Source organism: Muntiacus reevesi, chromosome 20, assembly GCF_963930625.1.
Source record: "Muntiacus reevesi chromosome 20, mMunRee1.1, whole genome shotgun sequence".
NCBI classification, from domain to species: Eukaryota; Metazoa; Chordata; class Mammalia; order Artiodactyla; family Cervidae; genus Muntiacus; species Muntiacus reevesi.
In genome coordinates this window covers 21,055,904-21,063,858 of record NC_089268.1, presented here as the reverse complement: position 1 = coordinate 21,063,858, position 7,955 = coordinate 21,055,904, and positions in this window count along the sequence as shown.

The following is a 7,955-nucleotide window of genomic DNA, read 5'->3' as shown; positions in this document are numbered from 1 at the left end:
TTCCATGATTCTAAAACTGGGAGTACACTGCCAGTGTCAGAAGAATAAGGATATATATTTTTCCAGGTCAAAATGCACCCTAAGAGAATAGTTCCTTGTTTTCTTTTGTAAATAAACACTCAAGAATTCTTAGTAAGTAGTCCTGGGTTCATTTGTTTGTGTTTCTGCTGCTGCTTTTTCTTTTTCCTTCCATCGCTGTCTGCTTCTCTTTCTTCACAAAGACCTTAAAAAGAGTAACATTTCTCTTGCTTCCTTGTTTCCTACTTGAGGTTCTATCCCTGAAGTTATTAGGCTTTCGTAAGGTTACTAGTGTGGATTTCAGTAAAACTAAAATGGTTACTATCAAAATTTGAATTTACTGTGATCCATTTTAAAACTGATAATTATGCTTTTTTAAAGGAATAATTTTATTAGTAGCTGAAATCTTGGGAAAAGAGGTTGTGACCAAATCCAGCATGTAGCCTGTTTTAAATACAGTCATTGAGCTAAGAATATTTTTACATTTTGAAATGATAACAAAAAACAAAACAAAATCCAAACAGAGAGCAAATGCAACTGACATTGTATGTGGCTTGCAAAACTTTACTATTTGCTCTTTGACTTTTTATAGAAAACACTTGCTAACTCCTATTCCTATTCCTTTCTCTTCTGGCTTGATAGATCACTAATCTAGTTATCTCTACATTGCCCAACTGAGCCGGTGTTTTCTACCTGGTCTATTTTTTTGGTCTAAAAGCACTTATAACATTATTCCTTGGATTTATTTTTTGTGGTGACTAATTTTTGAATGTTATTCATGCATTTACATCAACTGAGCTTCTTCAACATTCCAGGTACTGAGATACTACTTGGGGTAAACTAAACTGTGATTACCAATAAAGCCTAAAGTCCAGTGATTTAAAGATATATTTCAAACAAATAATAGATTCATTTAAGCTTCCTTTAAAAACTTGCTCTTAACAGTAAATATGCATTCTTGTGTTTTTTTTTTTTTTTTTTGCATTCTTGCTATTTCATAACTTAAAAGTCTCCTATGGTTTCTCTTTGCCTATAGGTCAGAGCGCAAAGTACTTAGCCTTGGTGGGCTATTAGGGATTTCCACAATTGTCATTTTATTTTATTTTTATTAATATTTTCTTTTTCTTTTTTTTATATGGTGATTTTTCTTTTCTTTTCTTTTCTTTTTTTTTTTTTTTGATGTGGGCCTTTAAAGTTTTTACTGAATTTGTTCCAATATTGTTTTTGTCTTTTTTTTTTTTATGTTTTTATTTTTTGACCGTGAGACATGTAGAATCTTAGCTCCCTAACCAGGGGTTGAACCCGAATCCCCAGCATTGGAAGGTGAAGTCTTACCACTGGACCACCAGGGAAGTTCCCACAATTGTCTTTCTAATCTCCCTTCTCACATGGACCCTACACAGGATCAGCTGGGCTATTCATCATCACCCAAACATAAGCTGTTCTTTGCTTTATCCATTCTAGTAAACATGCCAATCTCACATCTTAGAAAAATACTCTATTTCCACCAAAAACAAAATGAGTTGATAGAAAAATTGTTATGAAGGCACGGTGGTTCGGAGCAGTAAACTCTTCTTATATAAGTCCTATTTAACCTGCTGAACAGCTTCATCCTCAAATATTAAAGGACAGTGAATTTAAAACATTGAACAAGACTAGTGTGTCAGGCCTGGTACTGTGGATGAAGCATAGTCCTTGTTCTCAAAAGCCATCAAAGTTTAGAACTCAAACTTACCTCTGTATCTCTTGGCCTCCTCTCCTCCTCATTCACTCATTCACTCATCCATTCATTCAGTAAACTTCTATGAAGCAGTGATCAAGCACACAGGAGTCATCAGGCCCCACCTCGGCCACCTGGCACATCAACCAACAATTGCAAGTTCAAGGCCTGAGGAATGCGGGATCCTCTGGGAGCATGGAGGCCTATAACCAGGGAGGGCTGGGAGAGGTGGCGTGGCCTAGCAGAAGGTACTCAGGAGTTTGGTCTTTAAAAATTTGGAGGAAGTAGTTGAGCAAAAAGTAGACAGAGAAGTGTCCCAATGAGATTTCTCACCTCAGCTATAGCTGTGGTGAGTCATCTATAGCTGTGACTATTATTACTTTTTGGAAACACCATCCTTGCCCAAGAATGGAGGAAAATGTTATTGAAGGGGTCGGGGTTATTTTTTCCATTGGTTTCCCTTTTACCAGATTGCATGGCTTAACAATAGAAAATGCTCTTTGGTATATTTAATCTTTTGCCATAAGTGATAAGTCCAAGTTAAATTTTTACCAGTGGGACTATAAGGTTTCTAAATGCATCACCCCACCCTTCTTATGTGTGAGCATCCCTTACCTCTTGACCTCACCCCCATCTTCCTCCTGGGACAGATTCCTTTCCCTTCCTAACTCTTGATGTTTCTTACATCAGATCTTGAGTCTAACATACAGCCCCCTCAAATTCCTCAGCTAAATCACGAACAAATGAATAGAAGATGTGAGACTCCTGAGATAAAGTGGGTCCTGTCTATTGTTTTCTGCCCATTTTTATATCAAGGTAATTCATGATCAGAGCATAAACAGCTCTCCCAATATAGCCATGCAGCCATGATCTAGAAAGCCAGAGGGTTCACCAAACATCATTTATTTTAAAAATGAGAATTTCTCTGGCCAGTTCTGGAAAGCAAAATGCATCAGTGGCTGTTGTACTCGATAATGCTGAGATCCCACAGAGGAAATTAAATGTCATGAGATGCTCGCTCTTTTTTTTTTTTTTTTTAGCAGCTATCCCAGTTATCATTTTAATCACACAAGTAACTCCTATGCTTTATGTCCCCTTGTCAGAATGCCAGTTGTTCATGTTTTTCATTCACTGGAATGTTTTTAGTGACTAGCCTTCCATCTTGTTTTTGATTACACAGAACTCCTGGAGTTAAGTGTTCTAAAAATAATCCATCAGCTCTGTTCTTTACCCATTATACTGATGCTGTCTTCTCCCTCCTCTTGCAGGGTGTCTGTGCTCTTCCTGTATAGCTACAGAGATGACTACTCTTAATCATGAGAGTTGGTAAAAGTGTTCTTCACAGAGTACAGGGCAGCATAAAGAGCATCACAGGAGAGTCACGTGAGAGAGAGAAGGGTACCCAAAAGGCATGGTCCTGTGGGGGAAGGGAGACTTCCCCCTTGATGCCTTTTGAGTTCTGTGGTTGGACTAATAATAAAATTTTTACACAAGACAAATTAGCAGGAGAAAAAGACAGCAATTTTAATTCATGCACACAAGGATGCCCTATCACCTTTAAAAAAAAAATACCCATCCACCACTGACCCATTCCTCTAAGGGCCTTCCTCCCCAATAAACAATACTACTCTGAGTGAATCAGATAGACTTAGTCACACATACAGGTAAACCAATGGCTAACAGAGGTAGACCTAGCATCACTCCTGGGAGAAAAGTTTTAACGCAAAGAGATGAGTTTCCAGTTACAAAATTGTAGCCATTGAGGAATGGGGCAGGGAGAGCTCTCCCATGGTTTTTCCCATTTTTCCATATCAAGAAAACATTAAGCCATAAAAGTAGTTGTTATCTGCTTTGTCTATTCAAAAATTGTAATATTTACCAAAAAACCCAGTGTCCACTCAAACTCCAATACGTAATAGTGCAAAAGATGTTTGGAGTCCTTTTTAGTTGCTAAATTGTGTCTGACTCTTTGCAGACCCCAGGGACTATAGCCCACCAGGCTCCTCTATCCATAGGATTTCCCAGGCATGAATACTGGAATGAGCTGTCATTTCCTTTTTCAAGGAATCTTTCCAACACAGGGATCAAACCCATGTTTCCTACTCAGCAGGTGGATTCTTTACCAGTGAGCTTATGTGGAAAGCCCTAAAAGATGTTTAAATGTACATTTTAAATATAAAATACCTAGAACTTTGCTGATGGTCCAGTGGCTAAGAGTTTGAGCTTCCAGTGCAGGGGATGTGGATTCAACCCCTGGTCAGGAAATTAAGATCCCACATGCTGTGCAGTAAGGCCAAAAAAAGAAAATTAGACAAATAAATATAAATACCTAGAATAAATAACATGCCTTTTTGGTCTCAGAATGGGACAGTATGTTTAGATCCTCCTAGACTTAGAGTAAATTTGCAAAATTATAATACCCATGGTAAGCCAATACATTTCAAAATAAATAATGAACTTAAACTAAGTACTACTTAAAGGCTTATAAATGATATACTCTCCATGACGAACTGAGACTGTGGTTTTGACTAAAGGTTTTCACCCCAAATGCCACAAATATGGGCGCAACTTTCTATTTGACTTCTGAGAACTTCTTCTTTCAAAATAGACCTCAAACCAGATACCAAAAGACCCCCGTCTGCATTAGACACATTCTAAACTGATTTTATTATTCAGCAAGTGACATTAAGTTCCACCCTAGAAGATAATAGTTTATGGCTAACTTTGCTGTATAGTTTCCAGACTTTGCTTCATCAGGTGAAAGAACATGAGGACCAGCAAAGCAGGGGGCCCCAAGGAGTCCCCAGACTTGCAAGTTCAAGTTTCTATATGCTGCACACTGAGCCGATTGATTGACTCATGGCTACACAGAGAGATGTGGCCACTAAAAGTCAGACTTCACTGGTCCTAACTCATGAATGTTTGTGGGGAAAATCACAATGCAGGGCTTATTTTTTATTGCTGTTGTTTTTGAGGTGTAATTTACATATGATAAAATTCAATGTGTGTTTTCAGGTGTATAGTTCTCTAGATTTTGACAAATTTGGTCATGCAATCACCATCACAATCAAAAGTCTCTCATATCAGAAAGTTCCCCAGTCATTTTTGTAGCCAATACCCCCAACCCCTTCACTCCTGGCCCCTGGAAGCCAGCAACCTGGTTTCTGTCCCTATCACTTTGCCTTTTCTAGAATGTCATATAAATGGAAACATAGAGTAAATAGGCATTTATATCTGGCTTCTTTCATTTAACAAAATGCTTTGGGGACTCCTCCAGGTTATGGCATGTATCAATACTTCATTCTTATTATTGGTGAATAATCTTCCAATTATGGACATACCAGAATTTGCATATCTATGCATTGTTGAGGGATATATGGGTTGTTTCTAGCTTTTATTTTTCCTTTACCCCCCCCCACTTATTTATTTTTTTTAATTGAAGGATAATTGCTTTACATAATCTTGTGGTTTTCTGTCATGCATCAAAAAGAATCAACCCAGGTACAACCAAGTTTTAAAAAAAATTTTTGACCTTGCCTTGCAGCCTGATCTTAGCATCCGGATTAGGGATCAAACCCACGTCACCTGCATTGGAAGCACAGAGGCTTCACCACTGGACAGCCAGGGAAGTCCCATAGTTCTAGTTTTTAATGCTGATTAAAGCTATTAAAAATTTGCTTATAAGTTTTGGAGTAGATATCTTCACTTTTATTGGTTGAATACCTACAAGTGGGATTCTTGAGGTATATGGTAAGTGTACATGTAATTTTATAGGAAACTTCCAAACTGTTTTTCAAAGTGGCTGTACCATTCACATCAGCAATATGTCATCACTGCAGTTGCTCTGCATCCTTGTCAGTAATAGATCTTGCCAGTTTCCTTGATTTGAGCCATTTTAATCATAATTCATGGACTTTGGATGTAGGCTGAGCTATAACTATGCCAGCAAATTTGGAAAACTCAGCAATGGCCACAGGAATGGAAAAGGTCAGTTTTTATTTCAAGCCCAAAGAAAGGCAATGCCAAGGAATGCTCAAACTACCGTACAATTGCACTCATCTCACATGCTAGCAAAGTAATGCTCAAAATTCTCCAAGCCAGTCTTCAGCAATATGTGAACCATGAACTTCCAGATGTTCAAGCTGGTTTTAGAAAAGGCAGAGGAACCAGAGATCAAATTGCCAACATCCGCTGGATCATCGAAAAAGCAAGAGTTCCAGAAAAACATCTATTTCTGCTTGATTGACTATGCCAAAGACTTTGACTGTGTGGATCACAATAAACTGTGGAAAATTCTGAAAGAGATGGGAATACCAGACCACCTGACCTGAGAAATTTGTATGCAGGTCAGAAAGCAACAGTTAGAACTGGACATGGAACAATGGACTGGTTCCAAATAGGAAAAGGAGTACGTCAAGGCTGTATATTGTCACTCTGATTATTTAACTTATATGCAGAGTACATCATGAGAAACGCTGGGCTAGAAGAAGCACAAGCTGGAATCAAGATTGCTGGGAGAAATATCAATAACCTCAGATATGCAGATGACACCACCCTTATGGCAGAAAGTGAGGAAGAACTAAAGAGCCTCTTGATGAAAGTGAAAGAGGAGAGTGCAAAAGTTGGCTTAAAGCTCAACATTCAGAAAACTAAGATCATGGTATCTGGTCCCATCACTTCATGGCAAATAGATAGGGAAACAGTGGAAACAGTGGCTGACTTTATTTTTCTGGGCTCCAAAATCACTGCAGATGGTGATTGCAGCCATGAAATTAAAAAATGCTTACTCCTTGGATGGAAAGTTATGACCAACCTAGACAGCATATTAAAAAGCAGAGACATTACTTTGCCAACAAAGGTCTGTCTAGTCAAGGCTATGGTTTTTCCAGTGGTCATGTATGGATGTGAGAGTGGGACTATAAAGAAAGCTGAGTGCCGAAGAATTGATGCTTTTGAACTGTAGTGTTGGAGAAAACTCTTGAGAGTCCTTTGGGCTGCAAGGAGATCCAACCAGTACCCCCTAAAGGAGATCAGTCCTGGGTGTTCATTGGAAGGACTGATGTTGAAGCTGAAACTCCAATACTGTGGCCACCTGGTGCGAAGAGCTGGCTCATTGGAAAAGACCCTGATGCTGGGAAAGATTGGGGGAAGGAGGAGAAGGGGATGACAGAGGATGAGATAGTTGGATGGCATCACAGACTCAATGGACATGGGTTTGGGTGGACTCCGGGAATTGGTGATGGACAGGGAGGCCTGGCATGCTGCGGTTCATGGAGTCACAGAGTCAGACATGATTGAGTGACTGAACTGAACTGAGCTATAAAATTAAACACTCTGCTAGCCACATGGTACTGGGTTGAATAGTATTCCCTTCAAATTCACATTCACCTGGAACCTCAGAATAGGACCTGCTTTGGCAAGCAGCTGTAATTTTTTTTTTTTTTTTTTTTTGGCAGCTGTAACTAGTTAATTTTTTTTAGTGTTTTATTTATTTAAAAATTTTTTTTAAATTTGTATTAGAGGATAGTTGATTTACGACCCGGATTTGATCCCTGGGTCCGGAAGAGCCCCTGGAGAAGGAAATGGTTACCGACTGCAGTATTCTTGCCTGGAGAATTCCATGGACAGAGGAGCCTAGCAAGCTACAGTCCACGGGGTCGCAAAGAGTTGGACATGACTGAGCACGGAGGAGCAGTATAGTTGATTTACAGTGTGTTAGGTCCAGGTGGACAGCAAAGGAATAAGTTATACATATACACATATTCACTCTTTTTAAGGTTCTTTTCCTATATAGGGCATTACAGTATTGGGTAGAGTTTGTGCTATATAGTAGGTCCTTATTAGTTATCTATTTTATATGTAGTAGTGTGTATATATCAATCCCAATATCCCAGTTTATCCCTCCCCACTTACCCCTGGTAACCATAGGTTTATTTTCTACATCTGTGACTTTATTTCTGTTTGGTAAATAAGTTCATTTGTACCATTTTTTTTAGATTTCACATGTAAGTGATATCATATGATACTTGTCTTTCTCAGTTAGACTAGTTAAATTTAGATAAGGTCTTATTGGATTAAAGTGGGCCTTCACTCCAGTGACTGGTGCCCTCATAACAAGGCCATGTGAAGACATGGAAACTTACAGAGGAAAACAGCCCGTGATGATGGGGGCAGTGATTGGAGCTTAGTTGCATCAGACCCAGGAATGCCAGAACCA